This window comes from Zingiber officinale, chromosome 1B (genome assembly GCF_018446385.1).
Source record: "Zingiber officinale cultivar Zhangliang chromosome 1B, Zo_v1.1, whole genome shotgun sequence".
In the NCBI taxonomy this organism is placed as follows: domain Eukaryota; kingdom Viridiplantae; phylum Streptophyta; class Magnoliopsida; order Zingiberales; family Zingiberaceae; genus Zingiber; species Zingiber officinale.
Window position 1 is genome coordinate 43612801 of NC_055986.1, and position 21196 is coordinate 43633996.

A 21196-nucleotide genomic window follows, 5' to 3' on the forward strand; every position below is an offset into this window, starting at 1 on the left:
ATTAAATTCAGAATCGCAAACGGAACTTAACATTATTGATTTCAAATTTAACTTATCTGTTTTTAATGGTTTAGACTTGGATCGCAAACGATGCTTAACATTATTGATCCAAATCCACCTATGTTATAAATTCAATTAAATATTAATTTCTATAATTGGCTTCCAAGACTGCATGGCGAGGCACTAGGCCTTCTTGGGTATGAGATCATCCACCATCGTCTAGACAAAGCCTTTTAAAGAAATCTAATATTTAATTTCCTTATATAACTCTATGTTTAACCAAAAATAACAATCGAATCACAAATTTGAAAAATAAAACAAAAGAAACACAACTTCGAATATCTAATCCGAAAATCTAGAATCACTAGCCTATTGTGTTTGGAATTCATACAAAGAAAAACTAGTATGATGCGGAAAAATAATTACTAGTTATACCTTTCTTTATAAGCAATAACCTCTTGATCTTCTACCGTATTCCTCTTCTTATCTCGGAAGTTGTGTGGGCAACGATCTACTGAGATAAGAACCACCAACACCTTCCTTCTAGCAAGATTCGGCCACCAACCTTCAAGCTCTAAGGGACGCAAGAGCAAAGCCTCCTTTCTCTCCTTCTTCTCCTAGCTAGAACCGGCCACCAAGGACTCCTCTTGTGTTAATGCCGCCAGCCACCAAGGAGGAAGAGAAAAGGAGAAGAGCAAGAAGCTTATGGTCGGCCACCACCAAGAAAGAGAGGAGAGGAAAATAGAATAGAGATGTGTCTCATGGAGGCACCCCCTCTCTCTCTTTTATAATCCTTGGTCTTGGAAAATAAGGAAAATTTAAATAAAACCTTCCTTATTTTCTTTGCCATGAAAAGGAAAATGTAATTGATTAAAACCAATTTCCTTTTCTTAAATCATCATGGCCGGCCACCTCATAGCTCCAAGCAAGGAAAGTTTTAATAACATAAGAATTAAAATTTCCTAATTTGCTTCCGAAATTTTTAATAAAAATTTCTCTAATAATTTTTCCCTTCATGGTTGGTTATAAAAGGAAATTAAAATCTCTCTATTAAAACATGTGGATGATTTCCAAAAAGGAAAGTTTTCTTTAAAATTAAAATCTTCCTTTCAATCTACAAATAAGGAAAGATATCAAATCTTTTCTTAATCTTTTGTAGAGACTTATAAAAGGAAATATTTAATTTTAAAACTCTCTTTTAAATCATGAACATGGTTACAAAAAAGGAAAGTTTTATCAAAAATTAAAATCTTCCTTTTAACTACAAATAAGGAAAGATATCAAATCTTTCACTTAATCTTTTGTAGAAAGCTATAAAAGGAAAGATTTAAATTTTAACCTCTCTCTTTTAAAACCATGATATCCACATAAGAAAAGATTTAAAATAAAATCCTTTTATATTTATTAGGGTCGGCCACAACAAGCTTGGACTCCAAGCTATGGCCGGCCCCCTCATCTTGACTCAACCCTTGGCTTGGTCGGCCTAAGCTTGGACTCCAAGCTTGCTTGGCCAGCCACCTAAGGGTGGGTAGGAGGTGGGTATGCGGTGGGTATAATTCTCTATATACAAGAGGCTACGATAGGGACCGAGAGGAGGAATTGGTTTTGATCTCCCGATGAAATTAAGCTTCCCGTGTTCGCCCCGAACATCCAACTTAATTTCATCAATAATAATTCATACCACTAAAGAATTATTATTGAACTATCACACCAATCTCAAATTATATTTTGGGCTCCTTCTTATTATGAGTGTGTTAGTCTCCCTGTGTTTAAGATGTCAAATGTCCACTAATTAAATGAGTTACTAACAACTCTCTTTAATTAATATCTTTGTCAAGGAGTAGTACCACTCAACCTTATTGTCATCTCGGACTAAGTCCACCTGCAAGGTTTAACATGAAAAACCTTATGAGCTCCTCTTGGGAACATTATCAACCTAGATTACTAGGACACAGTTTCCTTCTATAATCAACAACACACACTATAAGTAATATCATTTTCCAACTTATCTGGCCTTTTGATTTATCGAGCTAAATCTCACCCTTTAATAAGTTAAAGAAATGAATACTAAATATATGTGTTTGTTATTATATTAGGATTAAGAGCACACACTTCCATAATAACTAAGGTCTTTGTTCTTTTATTAAGTCAGCATAAAAAGAACTTACCTTAAATGATCCTGCTCAATTCACTCAGAGTGTACTAGTGTAATTTTATAGTGAAGATAAACTAATACCAAATTACACTACGACTATTCCAATGGTTTGTTCCTATCCATCTTAGTCGTGAGCTACTGATTATAATTTATAAAGAACTGATAACATGATCTTCTGTGTGTGACACCACACACCATGTTATCTACAATATAAGTTAATTGAACAACTACACTTAGCATATAAATGTAGACATTTTTGACCAATGTGATTCTTTATTTCAAAATAAATGTTTACAAAAGCTAGGCTTTTAGTATACACTCTAACACCCTCCTCCTCAGTCGTGCAACTTTTGCTCGGTGGAGTGCCCGTTGTTAGTGAGAGCCCTAGAGCCAATCATGTGATGGTTACTTTTTGGACTCTTTGTATCATATTCTTGTACATATATTTCTGATATATAAATAAAGGCATTGTGATTATTATACTTGTGTGTATTTGTGCTATATAAATAAGTATAATAATGTCCTAGGGTAGTAGGTTCATATCTATATCAATCGATTAGTTGAATCGATAGTGAGATGATATAGAGAACACTACACTTAATTATTCCTAGTCAAGTATTAACATAGAAGGACAATGTTAATGCATTGAGACTAGCATGTAGGTCAACATGATGACTTGATCTCACAAGTCATGGATATGAGATATCAAGTTGACACATGGGTATACATTGGAGAATGTATACTGAATGACCCGCCATGAGAAAGTATCATGGATCGTTATATGAGTGTCATATACTTTCTCAAGTGACTATTAGTATGACTTTAGTCCTTAGACCTGAAGTCACCATGGTTCCCTACATAAGGAGTTATGTACTTTGGTTTCGTCAAACGTCACCCGTAACTGGGTGGACTATAAAGGCGATTACTGGGTATGTAATAAATTATGCGGAGGGATGTGAGTGATGTAGATGGGATCTATCCCTCCTATATTACAGGAGTGATATCATAGTCTTGATAGAGTGAGATCACTAAGTGCATGGCCATGCCCAAATAAGGCAATATGTGATATTGTGCTTATTTGATTATAGTGAGTCTACTTGGAGTTCAAGACACTTAGATTGATTGGAGGATGACACGGTCTATGCCTCATATAAGATCAATCTAGATATCAAGGATAGAAGTGTTGGTGCAACCTTAGGTCAAGGTTGACTTGGTTGACCTGACTCGAGTTGACCTGACTCGAGTTGTGTTTTGATGTTTGACGATGTTTGACGAGGAGAGAGTTGTATTCTTGATGTTTGACAAGAATAGGTGTTCGGGAGATTGTAGGTGCAACCTTAGGTCAAGGTTGACCTGATTCGGGAAAAGTCCAAGCAGGGAGCTTGGCACGCGAAAAGTCCAAGCAGGGAGCTTGGCATTGGAAAAGTCCAAGTATGGAGACTTGGCACTGGAAAAGTCCAAGCAGGGAGCTTGGCACGCGAAAAGTCCAAGCAGGGAGCTTGGCATTGGAAAAGTCCAAGTATGGAGACTTGGCACTGGAAAAGTCCAAGCAGGGAGCTTGGCACGCGAAAAGTCCAAGTATGGAGACTTGGCACGGGAAAAGTCCTGGTGAGTGAAGCCGGGCAGTGAGAAAGTCCTAACTGGGATGTTAGGCAGTTGGAAAGTCCTGGTGAGTGAAGCCAGGCAGTGGGAAAGTCCTAACTGGGATGTTAGGCAGTTGGAAAGTCCTGGTGAGTAAAGCCAGGCAGTGGAAAAGTCCTAACTGGGATGTTAGGCAATGAGAAAGTCCTAACTGGGATGTTAGGCAGTGTGGAAAGTCCTGGTGAGTGAATCCAGGCAAGGGAAAATCCAGATGGATCAGGAATGATCGGACATCTGGTGTTGAGGAAAGTCCAAGTAGGTCAAAGGGATTGACCGGACACTTGGCAGGGAGTTCTAGCAGGTCAAGGGAGTGACCAGATGCTAGGGATGAAGTACCGATAGGTCAAGGTTGACCGGATATTGGTTTGAAGTCTTGGGACTTGGTTTGGGCAAAACCAAGCTCGGATCGGTCACCGACCGATCCGGTGATATGTTTTCTCGATCGGTCGGTGACCGATCGATATCAGAAGCTCTGTTCGATTCTTGTCGATCGGTCCGTGACCGATCAAGAAAAAAGGCGAAAGAGTACCTGATCGGTCCACGCATCGATCTGATCGATGCGTGGACCGATCGAGACAGCATCGCGAGAAGGAAGGAAGGGATCGTCGTGGACCGATCCGGTGTCTTTGATCGGTCCACGCATCGACGAGTACGCAGAATGTCTTCGTGCGACCGATCGTCCGGGACCGATCGGTAGGGCTGATCGGTCCACGCCGATCGAGGTTCTAGCCGTTGCAACGCAACGGCTAGTTTCTTCGCTGTTTCTTCTTCGCAGGTATAAAGGAGACGAGGGCATCTTCTGTGCGATTGCTTCTTCCTCTTCTCTTCTGCTACAGAGCTGCTGTTCTGGTGCTTGAGCTCTGTTGAGTTCCTTCCTCGCAAGCTTCGCGTGAGCTTCCCCGACTGGAACAGCTGCTGCTGTTAGGGTTTTTGAACGAGAAAGCAAGATTGGTAGAGTGCTTGTGTATTCTTACTGTATTTCTTGCTTATTCTTTGTACTTGTACTCTTTGTTTGCTTTTGCAAACGTTTGTGGCGAGGTTTCTCCACCCACAAGGAGTTTGACATTAGCCGGTTCTCCGGGGACTCATCCACCGACGGATTGATAGGGCTCGTCCACCTTACGGACACGCCGAGGAGTAGCAGTATCATCTCCGAACCTCGTTACATCGCTGCGTCTAAGGTTTGATATTCTTCCTTTCGTTTCTAGTTTATTTTTTCGCTGCGCTAACGAAGTGTAGGAAGAAACGCGAGCGATTTGGGGCGGCTATTCACACCCCCCCTCTCTAGCCGAGTACGAAGGATCCTAACAAGTGGTATCAGAGCGAGGACGCTCTTCGTCGGATCAACACCCGTGGGAGCAAAGCTAGAGATGGATCAATTCGGAGAAGACATCACGATTCCACCCTTCTACAACGACAACTTCACATATTGGAAGGTAAGGATGATGTATTTTCTTAGGACTAATATGTTGAACTGGTTTTGTGTACAAGAAGGGTTTTCTCCTCCAATGGATAAAGAAGGAGAGCCTCTAGAGAAGAACAAGTGGACGAAGGAACAAGTCCACCAATCCACGATCAACAATGAGGTAACTAAAACAATTGAATTTTCATTACCTACTAATATTTTGTGTAAGATAGGTAAATACAACAATGCCAAGGAATTGTGGGATAACTTGGCCAAGTACCATGAGGAGAGCTCCACTTCAAGCCATGAAGAGGAGCCTAGTGAGCCAAGTAGCTCACATCATGGAGGGAGCGAATTGGGAGTTGAGGGCTACTCAACATCCAAGGAAGAAGAGGAGGAGAGTTCCTCTTGCTCAAGTTCGGAGCAAGAAGAGGAAGTTTCCACCTCCGGAAGGGTTGAAGAAGAAAGCTCATCTCCATCCACAACCCTAGGTAACTCAAACACTGTGATTTCAAGCAAATTACACATAATGTGTTTTGAGTGTAGGAAACATGGGCACTATAAGAGTAAGTGTCCAAGGAGGGTTAGGAAGACTCCACCGGCACCAAAAGTCAAGGGAGCCGGAGTCCCAACACGCAAAGGCAAGAAGCACGTGGTGTGCTTTCAATGCAAGCGAAGGGGACATTATCGGAGTCAATGTCCAAGGAGGAGGCAACCTCACAAGGACAAGGGATGCACATCGATAGGGGGAGCTAAGGCAAACCCTAAGGTACCTTTTAAGGCACACTATTGCAATTCAAATAAGAAACATGCTAGTAGTTTTATTGCTATTGCAAATAATGATGAGCATGTTAACACTAGAAATCAACACATGTGCTTAGGTGCTAAACATGTTAGCCTAGGTAAGGATAACACTAGAAATACCAACCCTAGGTTTAACGCTTCTAAAATTAAGGAAAACCTAGGTAGAAATCCCAAGAAGACTAGACACATGCCTAGGAATATCTCAAGAGAAAATGACAAATTAAAACTTGAGGTATTAGAGAGGGAAAATCAAGTCTTGAGGTCAAGACTTGATAATTTAGAAAAGGCTCTTAAAAACATGGAGAAGTCATCTCTAGGGTTTAAGGGTCAAAAACCAATGTCCAAGGACAAAAAGGGTTTGGGTCACAAACCTAAGTCCCAAATGGTCAAGCCCACTTATCACAATGTTCCATTCGATTATGGAACAAAACCTAGGGCTAGGAAGACCATTACCAAGGTTACAAGGGGAGTCACCCCTATAGTTGACCTTGATGAGACCCAAATGACCAAGGCTTCAAAGCCTAAGAGGGTCATTAGGAGGGTTGCTAGGGAAGTTATCCCTAGTGAATATTTAGTGAACCCAATGAGCTCTAATAGGTATTGGGTTCCTAGGAGCATTTTCTCTACCCCATAAATGGGTTAGAGAGTGTCAACTCCAATAAGAAGGGTAGTTAACCCAACTTTGAGGAAATTGACACTCAAGGAGCATTTTCAAGGTTTTGTGAACCTTTGAAAATGAAATGAATTATTATTTACTCCTTGAAGAGTAAATTGTGCCATATTTGAAAAATATCGATTTTAATCTTATTTGGCACAATCTTAGAAAACCTAGAGAAATACCATAATTGGGATTTTGGTTTTCTCTTAGGGACATATGGGCAATCTAGGGTTAGATTTTAAGTTAGCTAAGGCTAAGGATACTTAGATAGGGAATTTAGGTATTTTATTTGTGCTAACTTACCATGATTGGTTGCCATATGCCATGCCATGACATCATATTTATCTTATTATCATTTGAAATGTCATGATAATGCTTAGGTTATCTATATGTCATGCTCTAGTCAAGTTTCATACTTTATGCCATGACATCATGACTTTGGCACATGTTTTCCATTTATGATATCATTTATGCCATGTCATCATCTCGTGCATTAATAATCAATGAATTTGATTTAAGGATAAAAACACATTTTGATATTGAGATCAAAGTGTAGTTTAGCAAATGCATGAGAACTTAGTCTAAGATAACCTAAACTCATATCTCACATCAAATTGACTTGAATGTGGTTTGATACACCTTAGATGTGTGTGAGATATTAGGATCATGAGTTAGGATCAAGGTGCATAGTCCTTGTACCTAGATGAGCCTAATTCAAGAAAGGAGGATCATAGGGAAAGCTTGTGTACAAGTCATGTACATCTAGCCCTAAGATTATGGTCCTAAATTCAAATGGTTTTAAAAGCATTTTAAAATTGATTTGAAAAACCTTGATGAAGCTTTCCTAGTGATAGCATTCATCATTGAACATTGTGATACAAAGTTGAGTTAAACTTGAACTATTTCAAAGTTTTTGAACTTTGTATCAAGATTGAAAAATGGAAGTTATTTTCATAGAAAACTATTTTTCCTTGATAGTATATGTTATGAGGAGTGTATCCTCAAAGTTTCATAATTTTTGAAATTTTCTGGAATTGTTTATGGGTTTCTGAATTTCGGATAAAAATTCAGGAATTCTGATAAGGGATCTTGGATCGGTCACTGGACCGATCCAGGGAAGTGTGGATCGGTCCGGAGACCGATCCAGTAAGAGGCAGTGAGGCAGTCCGATCCCAGTGAATGTGGATCGGTCTGGGGACCGATCCAATGGGATCCTGATCGGTCTGGTGACCGATCAGGGCATGCCAAAAGCTGAATTTCAACTGTATATCTGAAATTCCGGCTGTGAAAGTTTGTGGTTTAGGTTTCTAAGGGTTTGAAACTCGCCAAGACATTGTTGGTGCAATGGTCAAGGGGGAGTTGACCTTTAGGGGAAGTTTTACCTAATTGTCAAGGGGGAGTTGACTTTTAGGGGGAGTTTTTACTCCAAAAGACTTTTTAAGGATTAGTGATATGGGATTATCACTAAGTTGATTGTTGAGTTTAGTATCAAGGGGGAAATTAAGAGTTTCAAATGAAAGGTATGGGACTTTCATTAGGAAGAAACTCTTGACCTTGATACCCTCCTTTTTCTTTTTGATGTGTGTCAAAAAGGGGGAGAATTATTGGGGAACCCAAGTTAGGTTATCGGGTTAACCTAAGTTTGGGGGAGAAACGTTCAAGGGAGAATGTCCGGAGAATGTTCAAGAAAAGAACATTGGACATTGGAAGATGGTTGGAAAACCTAAGTTAGGTTATCGGGTTAACCTAACTTGATTTTGGATTTTGTCAAACATCAAAAAGGGGGAGATTGTTGGTGCAACCTTAGGTCAAGGTTGACTTGGTTGACCTGACTCGAGTTGACCTGACTCGAGTTGTGTTTTGATGTTTGACGATGTTTGACGAGGAGAGAGTTGTATTCTTGATGTTTGACAAGAATAGGTGTTCGGGAGATTGTAGGTGCAACCTTAGGTCAAGGTTGACCTGATTCGGGAAAAGTCCAAGCAGGGAGCTTGGCACGCGAAAAGTCCAAGCAGGGAGCTTGGCATTGGAAAAGTCCAAGTATGGAGACTTGGCACTGGAAAAGTCCAAGCAGGGAGCTTGGCACGCGAAAAGTCCAAGCAGGGAGCTTGGCATTGGAAAAGTTCAAGTATGGAGACTTGGCACTGGAAAAGTCCAAGCAGGGAGCTTGGCACGCGAAAAGTCCAAGTATGGAGACTTGGCACGGGAAAAGTCCCAGTATGGAGACAAGGCAGTGAGAAAGTCCTAACTGGGATGTTAGGCAGTTGGAAAGTCCTGGTGAGTGAAGCCAGGCAGTGGGAAAGTCCTAACTGGGATGTTAGGCAGTTGGAAAGTCCTGGTGAGTAAAGCCAGGCAGTGGAAAAGTCCTAACTGGGATGTTAGGCAATGAGAAAGTCCTAACTGGGATGTTAGGCAGTGTGGAAAGTCCTGGTGAGTGAATCCAGGCAAGGGAAAATCCAGATGGATCAGGAATGATCGGACATCTGGTGTTGAGGAAAGTCCAAGTAGGTCAAAGGGATTGACCGGACACTTGGCAGGGAGTTCTAGCAGGTCAAGGGAGTGACCAGATGCTAGGGATGAAGTACCGATAGGTCAAGGTTGACCGGATATTGGTTTGGAAGTCTTGGGACTTGGTTTGGGCAAAAACCAAGCTCTGGATCGGTCACCAGACCGATCCAGTGATACCTTGTTTTCTCTGATCGGTCTGGTGACCGATCAGATCAACAAGCTCTGTTCGTTCTTGTCGATCGCCGTGACCGATCGAAGAAAAAGAGGCGAAAAGACTGATCGGTCCATCGCCATCTGATCGATGCGTGGACCGATCGAGACGCAGCATCGCGAGAAGGAAGGAAGGGATCGGCGTGGACCGATCCATTGTCTTTGATCGGTCCACGCATCGAAGTACGCGAATGTCTACGTGCAGCGATCGATCGGGGGACCGATCGGGCCTGATCGGTCCACGCCGATCGGGGTTCTAACGCTGCAACGCGGCTAGTTTCTTTTCTTCTTCGCGGTATAAAGGAGACGAGGGCATCTTCGTGCGTTGCTTCTTCCTCTTCTCTTCTGCTACAGAGCTGCTGTTCTGGTGCTTGAGCTTTGTTGAGCTTCAGCTGCTGCTGTTAGGGTTTTTGAAGCTGCTGCTTCATCCGGACTCCAGTCGACGAGAAAGCAAGATTGGTAGAGTGCTTGTGTATTCTTACTGTATTTCTTGCTTATTCTTTGTACTTGTACTCTTTGTTTGCTTTTGCAAACGTTTGTGGCGAGGTTTCTCCACCCACAAGGAGTTTGACATTAGCCGGTTCTCCGGGGACTCATCCACCGACGGATTGATAGGGCTCGTCCACCTTACGGACACGCCGAGGAGTAGGAGTATCATCTCCGAACCTCGTTACATCGCTGCGTCTAAGGTTTGATATTCTTCCTTTCGTTTCTAGTTTATTTTTCCGCTGCGCTAACGAAGTGTAGGAAGAAACGCGAGCGATTTGGGGCGGCTATTCACACCCCCCCTCTCTAGCCGAGTACGAAGGATCCTAACAAGAAGGACAATGTCACATATTGTGAGAGTCACAATTATTAGTCATATTGGTGATGTTGGATCTCAACATTCTTGTAACTTGGGTAGCAATGATGTGTTGCTAGATACCTCTCATTGCTTATGTCCCTAATTGGATTTAGGGACATTGCCAACGTTGACAAGAACCTATAGGGTCACACACATAGAGCAATAGATGGAGACTAGTTCATATGATGAACCAAGAGGAAAGATGAAGTCAAGTTTGACTTGGCTAAATATGGAAAGTCTATAAAAGGCAAGTTTGACTTGACCTAAATCCACAAGTTTGACTTGACTATGAGTTAGACTCAAGTATGATCCAAATGTTGGATAAATCAATTAAGGGAGTTAATTTGGTCATGTTTGACTTTGGCCAAATTAGGAAGGTTGAAAGTCAATATTGACTTGACTTGGATGCCACCACATTTGATGAGGTGGCATGGGAGAACCAATGGGGATGCTACACATCACCATGCCACCTCATGCTTGCCACCTCATGGGAGGTTACCCATGAGTGGCCGGCCACATTAAGGGGGCAATTAAGAGCATTAATTGCCCACTTAATGACATTTATGTGGCCGGCCACATGATATGGTGGATTGATTGAATTTTTGAATTCAATTTTTTTTTGATTCTTCTTCTTCCTTGGTGCTCTCGGCAACTTCTCCCTCTCTTCCTCCTCTTCTTGGCCGAAAACCACATAGGTGCTAGCACACCTTGTTTCGGTCATCTTCTCCACCTAATTGCTTGTGTGGACACATATAGAGGGGCTCTACTTTGTGCCCTCTAGATCCAACTTCAACCTTAGTCGAGCGGGATAAGCGAAGGGCACACATCAAAGGTAGTTTTTCTTTAAACTATAGATCTAGGAGTAGATCTAACATATTCGGGTATTAAGCATGATATAAATACGTGGAATTTTTCGAATCGGATTTTTCTTTGCACGAGATCCTTGGCTAGGGTGTTTCGGGGTTTCCGCGACGCGAAAAGCGGTTTTCGTGGCCCGAAAAATTCTAACACCCGTGATAGTTCGAGTACCACTCAGTTCGCCGTGACCACCAGTGCTTGGTGGAATCACGGTTCACCGTTGTATCCTGGAAAACAGATGACCTAAGAAAGCCTCGAAGCACAACTAGAGGTGGAGCGAATTTGTTTCAAGGAAACTGCGTTCATCTCAGGCCTCGGTTCCCTCAGTTCACTCATCCGACCACTTTCTAGGCTTCGCCTTGCCGATCCCTTCGCTCTGCTGTTCGCTCGCCCAGTCACTCGGTAACAACTCACTTGGTAGAAGCCTTCAACTCGCTCGACTGTAACTCGCTTGGCAGAAGCCTTCGACTCACTCGACAGAAGCCTTTGATTTTCTCGACAGCTAATTTGCTCGGTCAGCAGCTATTTCGCTCGGTTGGCAGCTAATTCGCTCGGCAGCTAGCTCTCTCGGTCGGCTATTCTGCCTGGTCTAACTTGCGTCCAGAGCCCACTTGGCCTTTTTGCCCAGTCGACCCTAGTTTGATTGGTCATCTACTCGCTCGGCTAATTCGCCCGGTCGACCTCTCACTTGGCTAACTCACCCGGTCGGCCTCTCATATGGCTAACTCGCCCAATCGACCTCTCACCCGACCTTTCGCTTGGCTAACTCGCCTGGTTGGCCACTGTGGAGCTTTTGTTTGGCACTTGGCAGGCACCAACCCCTACTGGCAGCCTAAGATTATCAGCTCAGGTCATTGCAACAGATAAGTGGAATTTAAATTTGGTATATTTAATTTCAACTAAAGTCCCAAAAATCTCCGACAATAGATTATTTTTTGCTAACATTTATAAATAATAATACTAGATATGTGCCATCGACCAATATATTTATTAACACAAAATAAACAATATAGTTTAAAATATTATCCCTAAATAATCAAGGATAAAAATTAAAATGACTCCCCAAATTAACATAAACATCAAATTAGCACCCTTTTTTTTTTTAAAAAAAAAAGTCAAATGAGAGTCTCTCTTATGATTTTATTCTGAAAATATCCTTAGATTCAGTGTTGTCGTAGAACCTAGCATGCAGTTTCTGCACACTTGATCATGATTAGATTTTGTTCATTTAAAATGTACAAGTGTCATGAAGTCCCATCATTTAGTTTGCTCGTCTTAATGCTATTTTAATCAAGTTATTGTTGGATATATGTGAATGGAGAAGATGTGGAAGAGAAAAGAAGCTCTCCATTGTGAATGAGACTTTAATCCCATATTAGGAGTGTTAAGGCATATTAGTTGGTTTATATTGATTCACATACATTAATATATTGATTCGCATACATTAATAATGTGAATAAATGCATGGGGAGAAACTTTCTCTCACGCATGGATTGCCAGGGGGTGCAAATCCAACGCTAGGATTGCACTGCACCATGTTGACTCGTGTGCGAACATGAACCGCACGTGCCAAATGCCAGATCGGTCAGGCAAAATTTACCTAAGTGGAATAATCAAAATTTTGCCACATAAACCTTTTTGTTGCTTATTTAAGGGTGTAACGGATGCATTAATTAGAGATTAATGCAGTTGAGTGAAACGTTGGCGTTTTACAGTTTTGGCTAATAATGATCATTAAACAATCATGAATGTTGCTAATTAGTCTGAGCTCTTATATAAGGAGACTATGACTACAGGCAAAAGATTACACACACAGAAAACTAAAGCTCTCCATCTCCATTCCCCTCCTCCACTGTAGTGCATCTCTTGCTCGGTGGAGTATCCATGATAGCAGTAGGTACCTCTCAGTTCGCCATGGCTACCAGTGCTTGCTGGGAATCATGATTAGACGTTGTATCTTGGGAAATAGACGACCCGAGGAAAACCTCGAAGCACAGCCGGAGATGGGGCAAATTTGTTTCAAGGAAACTGCGACCCCGCAGGTCTTAGTCTATTCACCTGCTCAGATTCTTCACCCATCAACCCACTCTGTCGCTCGGGCTGCATGTTCATGGATTGCTCTCCCCGGTTGATTGCTCTACTCGCTCAGCTGTTCTGCCCATCCGGTCGCACGCTCGCTCAGCCGCTCGGTACTATACCCGGTCGGTCATTCAGTCTGCTCTGTTGCTTGACCACTATACCTGGCCAACTACTATGCCCAGTCGATCACTCAGTCTACTCTGCTGCTCAACCGCTATACCCAGTCACCTATTATACCTGGTCGGTCACTCAGTCTACTCTATTGCTCGATCGCTATAATCAGTCGGTCACTCAGACTGATTTATTGCTTGATTGCTATACCCGATCAGCTACTCTACCTGACTGACCACTGGTCTGCTCTGCTCACTCGGCGACTCGGGCACACTGCCCGCTCAGGTTCTCTGCCCAACTGGACGCTCGACATCTCAGTCCACTCTACCGCTCAGCCATTGTATAGTCTAGACTCAGCACTTGGCATAAATCAATTATTGCTGGCAACCTGAGATTATATGCTCAGGTCATCTCTACAGATAAGTTGAATTTAATTTGATGTATTTAAATTCAACTAATTCTCTAATATTTCTAGCAATAGATTGCTTGCCCAACAATATTGAAACAAACTCGATTTTGTTGAGATGACCACAGAACAAAGTGTTGAGGTGCAACAGACTCAACACATGAAGGCCCCCTCTATCCCGATTGGAACTGTGCCAATCAATCACGGGGAAAAGCTAGAGAAGTTTAATGGACGAAACTTCAAGAGGTGGTAGCAAAAGATGCTCTTCTACTTGGACACACTCAATCTGGCTCGGTTCTTGACCGAGAACCCTCCCAAGTGTGCTGAGGATGCTAATGTGTAAACCATCAGTGCAGTCAAGGCATGGACTCATTTTGAGTTTGTTTGCCAAAACTACATCCTCCACTATCTTGCCAACTCGCTGTATGCTGTGTATAGCATGAAGAGAACGACTAAGGAGCTGTGGGAGTCCCTGGACAAAAAGTATAAGATGGAGGATGCAAGGGCCAAGAAGTTCATCATGGGCTGATTCCTGGACTACAAGATGGTTGACTCCAAGACGGTAATCAATCAATTCCAAGAGCTTCAGGTGATCTTGCACAAGATCCACTCAAAAGGGATGGTTCTGAGTGAAACCTTCCAGGTGGCTACTATCATTGAGAAGCTATCCCCCGGCTGGAAGGACTTTAATAACTACCTGAAGCATAAGCAAAAGGAGATAAATATGGAGAAACTCATTGTTAGACTTCGCATCAAAGAAGACAACAAGAGTTCAGAGAGAGCTATTCTCTCAGGCTATTGTGAAAGCCAACATGGCCGAGCACAATTAAAGCTCGAAATGGAAGAACCCTTAATCTTCCAAAATGGGACCCAGGGAGGCATCAACAAGAAGTTCTCTAGAAAGTGCTTCAACTATGACTGAGTCAGTCACAAATCTTCGGAGTGTAGAAAGCCGAAGAAGAAGCAGGAGGCCAATCTGAATAAGGGACCAAAAATGGATGGCCTTTGCGCTGTGATCTCTAAGTTGTACCTAGTGTGTTCAAACCCGTGGTAATGGTGGATTGATACTGGAGCCACCAGACATGTCTGTTACAATAAGGAGCTGCTCTACAACTTCAAAGAAGTCAATGGAGATAAACTATTCATGGGGAACTCAGCAACCTTTGACATCATGGGCTAAGGAAAAGTGGTGCTGAAGATGACCTTGAGCAAGGACCTTACTCTGAATAATGTGTTGTATGTTTCCAGAGATTCAGAAGAATCTAGTGTCCTGATCACTGTTAAGAAAGCATGACTTTTGCATTATTTTTGAGTTGGACAGAGTTGTATTGCCCAAGAATAGAATGTTTGTAGGAAGGGTCTATGCATCTGATGGGCTATTTAAGCTCAATGTAATGACCATTAGGCCTAAGATAAATAAAAATTAAAGCTCTTCCACTTATATGCTTGAGTGTTCGTGTTTGTGGTATGGTAGATTAGGACATGTTAACTATAATGTATTACGTAGATTAATAAACATCCAAAGTATACCTACATTCCAACTAATCTACACTAACGTGTGCGACCTAAAAGGTATATCAGCACGTGGTGATAATAAATATTTCATCACTTTTGTAAATGATAACATAAAATACTATTATGTGTATCTTTTCAAAAGTAAGGATGAAGCCATAGAGAAATTTGCTCTCTATAAAATGAGGTTGAAGACCAACCTAATAAAAAGATTAAGTTGGCTCAAAGTGACTAAGGTAGTGAATATGTATCCCCAATCTCTGAGTTGTGTACTGAACATGGGATCAGACACGAAATAATAGCTCCTTATACTTCTCAGCAAAATGGAGTGGCTAAACAAAAGAATAAAACTCTAAAGGAGATGATGAATGCTCTTCTATTAAGCTCTGGGCTGCCAGAGTTCATATGGGGGGAAGTCGTGTTAACAGCTAATTACCTTTTAAATAAGGTGTCCCGGAATAAAATAGATAAGAGCCCTTATGAGTTGTGGAATGGAAGACAACCGTATTATAAATATTTATAAATATGGGGGTGACTTGCCAAAGTATTGATGCCTGATCTGAAAAGGATTAAAATAGGACCAAAAACTATTGATTGCATATTTATTGGATATACACACAATAGCAGTGAGTATTGAATTTTTGTGTATGAGTCACAAATATTGGATATACACAAGAACTTGATAATAGAATCGAGAAATACCTCATTCTTTGAGCATGTGTTTCCGTATAAGACCCAAGAGATGCTAGCTCCTCAAAAAAGAAGATGATGAGGAACCAGTTGAGGTTAAGCTTAAACGGAGTAAAAGAGTTTAGGTAGAAAAATTCTACAGATCAGATTTTATCACTTTCATATTGGAAAGTGAGCCCTAAAATTACTTAGAAGTAGTAAGCTCTTCTTGTCACGCCCTGAGGGTAAGGGTGTCCAATCGAAAATCGGACAACACCTCCCCTGTAACAATGACAATTGGAACCAATATACATCCACACTCAACATATAAACATATTCAACAGCCTACACGGCTGGATATAAGCACAACCACACAGTTTATAAGCAGCACACATGGTTGAAAGTAAACACAACCACACAGTTTATAAGCAGCCCACATGACTGAAAGTAAACACAACCACGCAGTTTATAAGAAGCCCACACGGCTAAAAGTAAGCACAGTGGAAATCAAAAAGAAAATATATGAATGTAAATCCAACAAAACAATTACCTAAAATACTTGCAATCACCAGACTAGACTCCAAAATCCACATCAACTAGTTACAACGCAAACTCGCGAAAGCACTATACCACTCAGACAGAATTAAGACTGAAAAGAAAATTGTCCTCGAATGTGTAGTGGGGCTGGCAGCCAGGACTCTCCCAAGCATCCTTGATTCATCTACCTGCTACCTGGCGAAAGAAAAACCTGTTTGTGGGGTGGTGAGTGCTGGGACTCAGTGGGTAAAGGAAAGATAGTGCATGAACATAACATACTATACAAATAGAGAGTGCCAAAGATATACAGTCTCATAAGAGGAATAACATGCAGATACTAAAATAAAACCATAATATATGCTCATACTTGAAACCATATCCTAGGCTAGGTAATAGAAGATCAGGAGTAATACCGATCGACTACAGAACTGTTCATCACTACGAAGGAATCATGTGAGATAAAGACATTCTATTAATAAGTAAACCGGAGCTGAACAACATGCGATCAATACATATATAGCTCAACAAGTATAAATGTATCACATGGCAAAATGAACAACTGTAAACATAAGAAAGCAACAACATAGGCAGGTATAACAATAATAAAAATGTATGCACTGATGGTCACTCCCGCCCACCCCTCTGCTCCATGACCCCTGTATGGTCGAGAGGCTGGGTCAATGATAAACTGTATAACACTCCAGCTATCACTCTCTCGAGTGGCCGAGTGGACAGTTGCATAGTAGCTAACTAGTTACATCTGCAACGGGGGTCCCTGCTGCTCGCAACTCCATCTTTCTCTACTCATGGGTGAGTGAGTGGGGCCACGATAGGACAAGCAACATCTGCTCTAGCTACCACTCTCTCCAGTGGCTGAGCATGCGACCCTGGTCAACGACTCTCTCGACCGCAAGGGAGAATTTGTCGTTGACATGCATGTAATGATATGATGCGCAAAATACAACAATCATCATATACATATAGACAGGCATCAGGTATGCTACATGAAGCCAGCATACTCAATACGGTACATAAATAAATAACAATCAAAGCATACAAGGTTGGTATCTAATATCTGCTAAATATCATAGATGACAACAAGAGACTGTATGGATATAGAAATGAATGACTCAAAGGTTTGAGTGGAAGTATCAAGCATAAGAAATATTACGAGTGGAGTCAAGGTAAAACAGTCCTTATCAAAAAAAAATCTTACTCATGCACCAAGTTCCAAAGAACTAAAGAGAGTCAAAGTAAGAAGTACCTGCCTTAAAAGAAGGTCGTATCAGTGTCTTCAACAAGTCCAAAAGATCACATTCAACTCGAATCCTACAAATACAAGATACGAGACAAAACTAAGGATCTATAATCAATGTATTAAAATGTCTAGTTTAGTTAATTCTGTCATGCATCAATTAGCCAATCTAAATCCTAATCTAATTAAGAATTTCTAAATTGGATCCATCATACACGTTTACTTCATTGTTAATTACTAACTAATTCCATAATCATCCAAATGAGGTTTTAGTTCAAACACAATCAATTCAACACTCACCCAGTTCCAAGGTGCTCTATTGTTGATTTACAGCCAAAAGCATTGCTACTAGAAAATTACAGTCGAAGCTAAGTAGAGTTGCTAACTCCAAATCAAGTACCCTGTAACACCACCATCCCAACCACAATATAGCATTAGATCTAATCCCGTGATGCATACCTTATATCTGAAATTAAATCCAATTACCAAACCATTACCCTAAATTTGGCAGCAAGGTGGCACTGGAATGGACTCTTGGCCAATAGTAGTGATCTACTACTGTCCGATTCTTCCTTCCCTTGCAAACCTAATGATCAAATTAGTGACTTTATTAATTATCCTTGTAATCCAAATCAACCCTAAATTCAGCAATCTTACCCCAAACAAGAATTTTGCGTCCCTTCGATGAAGAAATCTGCAGAGAAGACAATGCTTGATGGTCATCCTCCTCCCAAATCTAGTCAGAACACACATCCTCCCTGCTTGTGCCCAAAGGAGTAGATCTGCCATGATCGACTCGGTTGCTCGTTGGAAATGGTGGCTACTTAGCCTATGATGGCTGGATGATGCCGATGTCATCAAGATTTGGTGGTGACACACTTGTCGACGCGCTATGCACTACAACAAAAACATTAAAAGACAACGGTTAAAAACCGTTGTCATAGGCCCTTTAAACCCGTTGTAACTGACACTGTTGTTAAATGTGCGGTAAAAGACAACGGTTTAAAACCGTTGTCTTTGACCACATTAGACAACAGCCATGCAACGGATTTAAAGTGTTGTCTTTTAATACCAAAGACAACAGTTCTGCAACAATATAAAATCATTGTAATTTCCAGTTTTGCAAAAATTTGATCGCAGCTGATATACTATTAACAACATATACACATGTTGTCTTTCTTCAAATTTTAGTTTAAAACCATTGTCTTAGAATACTTTTCACAACGGTTAAAAATCGTTGTCTTTGTACATTCAGTTGCATGTCTATATATGTACTTTTCACAACGATTAAAACCATAGCCATTGCACACAAACTGCAGGTACAACATAACATTTATACATTCACAAAAATAGTTTTCAACATATATACATTCGATTAGTTGTCTTTAATTTATATATACATCTTGTCTCAAACAAAAACCGGTACATGTGTACATTCACTTAAGTTTATAAACAAACATGACCACAAGTAGTATCCAATATATCATGACAACCACAAAAGATGAAACCACAAAATTAAGTTTATAAGACCACAACCTTGCAAACCCAGCTATATATTAAACCCAACAATTTCTCCCTGGTTCTTTTTCTGCATTCCCAACTTGCAAACCCAGCAATTTCTCCCAGTTGGTTCTTTTTCTGCATTCCCAGCTTGCAAACCCAGCAATTTCTCCCTGTTATGAAAATAAAATATAGTTAAAGCCATAAAAAAAAAGGATGGCCAAATAAGCACGAGAAACGTTGCCGCTTCACAATTTCATTAGTGAAGCAAGTGAGAACAAAAAAAGTTTATGAAACAGCTGGTTCATATGGTTGTTCGATCCAACCCTTCAAATTCATTTCTTTTGTTAGTTCAAGGCTAATTGTACAAAGTTGGACAAATAGTACAACAGATAAGTTAAATAAATAAGGTAATTGAATTAAATCATCTTGTGCATGAAATAGAGCAAAAGTGTGCAGTGGACAAGGACTGAAACCAGGATTAGCAAAAACAAGGATTGAAACCAGGATTAGCAAAAACAAGGACTGAAACCAGGATTGGCAAAAACGTCTAGCAAGCAGATGAAGTTGAATCCAACACATACCAAGTACACATGAGCTATACATAATCTAATATGATAACACCACCCTGCTTAAGTCAAGGTGAAGCCTTACACGGAATATACCAACAATCCCTGTAGCTAGTAACAGCAAATAAAGGAGGGCAGAATACATTGGGAAGAAAAAAGCAGTCAGATCAGAGCAACTCTAGGTAAGTCTAGATAGTTTGTGTATCTTGCATACAGTGATTGCTAAATTGGTATAAGTAAGTCGAAACAACTATGTGAATGAACTTGATCATTGTGATTCTCAACAAAGTGTAAGTTATTTTCATCCAACTTTAACCCATTCCGACCATTCATCATGTCCAACAAATTGCAAATTTCAAATATTTTCAATTTTGTTTGATTGAGAAACCATTTTCATTCCCAAAGAAAACAAGAATCTCAATACTATTAATTAAATTGGTCTTGCTCCTGCATTTTCCCCATGTATTATCATGTTCATAAATCAGGTAACTGCTCAAAATATTTATCTAGCTCACCTCCTTTACGTGTAAATCCTAGTCTTCAGAAAACTGTCCATTAAGAAAGGAAACAATTCATGATGCTCAAAGTTAATCAGTTCATCATAATCTGACAAGTGTGTTAGTCCTACAGAAATGTGTTTACCAGCAAATGATATATATGTTTGAACATCTCAAAATCTTAAGATGTTGAAAAACATTTCATGCATTCCAGTATAAGAATAATAATAAAATAGAGATGTTCTACCTAGATGTCCTACACACTAAAGTTTTAATAATCATGATGTTTCCAGGGGCATATCTATTAGGATCAGATTATGTAATTTGCATTATATGCAAATACTTGCCGAATAGATCAAGTCATTGTATGATTTTAAATACCTAGTCATAAATATAGTCTTGTATGCATTCTGCCCACTCGGAACGCACTTCATCAATTTCTTCTCTAGAGTACTGGGGTTTGATGAACTGTGAACAAAGACATAGATTAGATTAGTAAAAAACAATCAAAAGATGATAAGTGCAAAATGATAAACACACAAATATTTGAGAAGATTGAGAATTGAATGTCAAATATTACTATTGATCGAAGTGAATCTCTCTCGATAGTTGCCAATTCTTCAATAATATCTCTCATATATATCATCACATAAAAACCACATTGTTTCGCATCTGATTGGCGAGGGCCCTATGTTAAAAACAAATTGTAAATGTCTAATATACATGTTTAATTGTTTTTAATTTAATCATAAGTAGACATGCATACCTTTACTACTTCCCATGTAACATGTTTTTTCCCTTTTTTTGCCTTGTTTGAATTAAACAAGCTTATGCTCCTTTATACATCAATAAGAATGGACATATGAGAGTTTTACTGATTAAAAAAATGCTTAATAAAATTAAAAAATGTACTCACATATCTACTACGTATTTCCAATCCTCGTCACGAATGCGATGACTAAGTGAATCCAACAAATA

The 21196-nt window shown here is 40.4% G+C and overlaps 1 long non-coding RNA gene across 1 annotated transcript; it reads right to left on the reverse strand.

The window, feature by feature from the left end:
• Nucleotides 1–20599: 20599 nt before the first annotated feature.
• Nucleotides 20600–20842, reverse strand: LOC122055068. Its single transcript, XR_006132851.1, has 2 exons — nucleotides 20799–20842; nucleotides 20600–20686 (listed from the first exon to the last, which is right to left on the reverse strand). It is a non-coding gene; the product is annotated as an uncharacterized LOC122055068 (long non-coding RNA).
• Nucleotides 20843–21196: the final 354 nt, after the last annotated feature.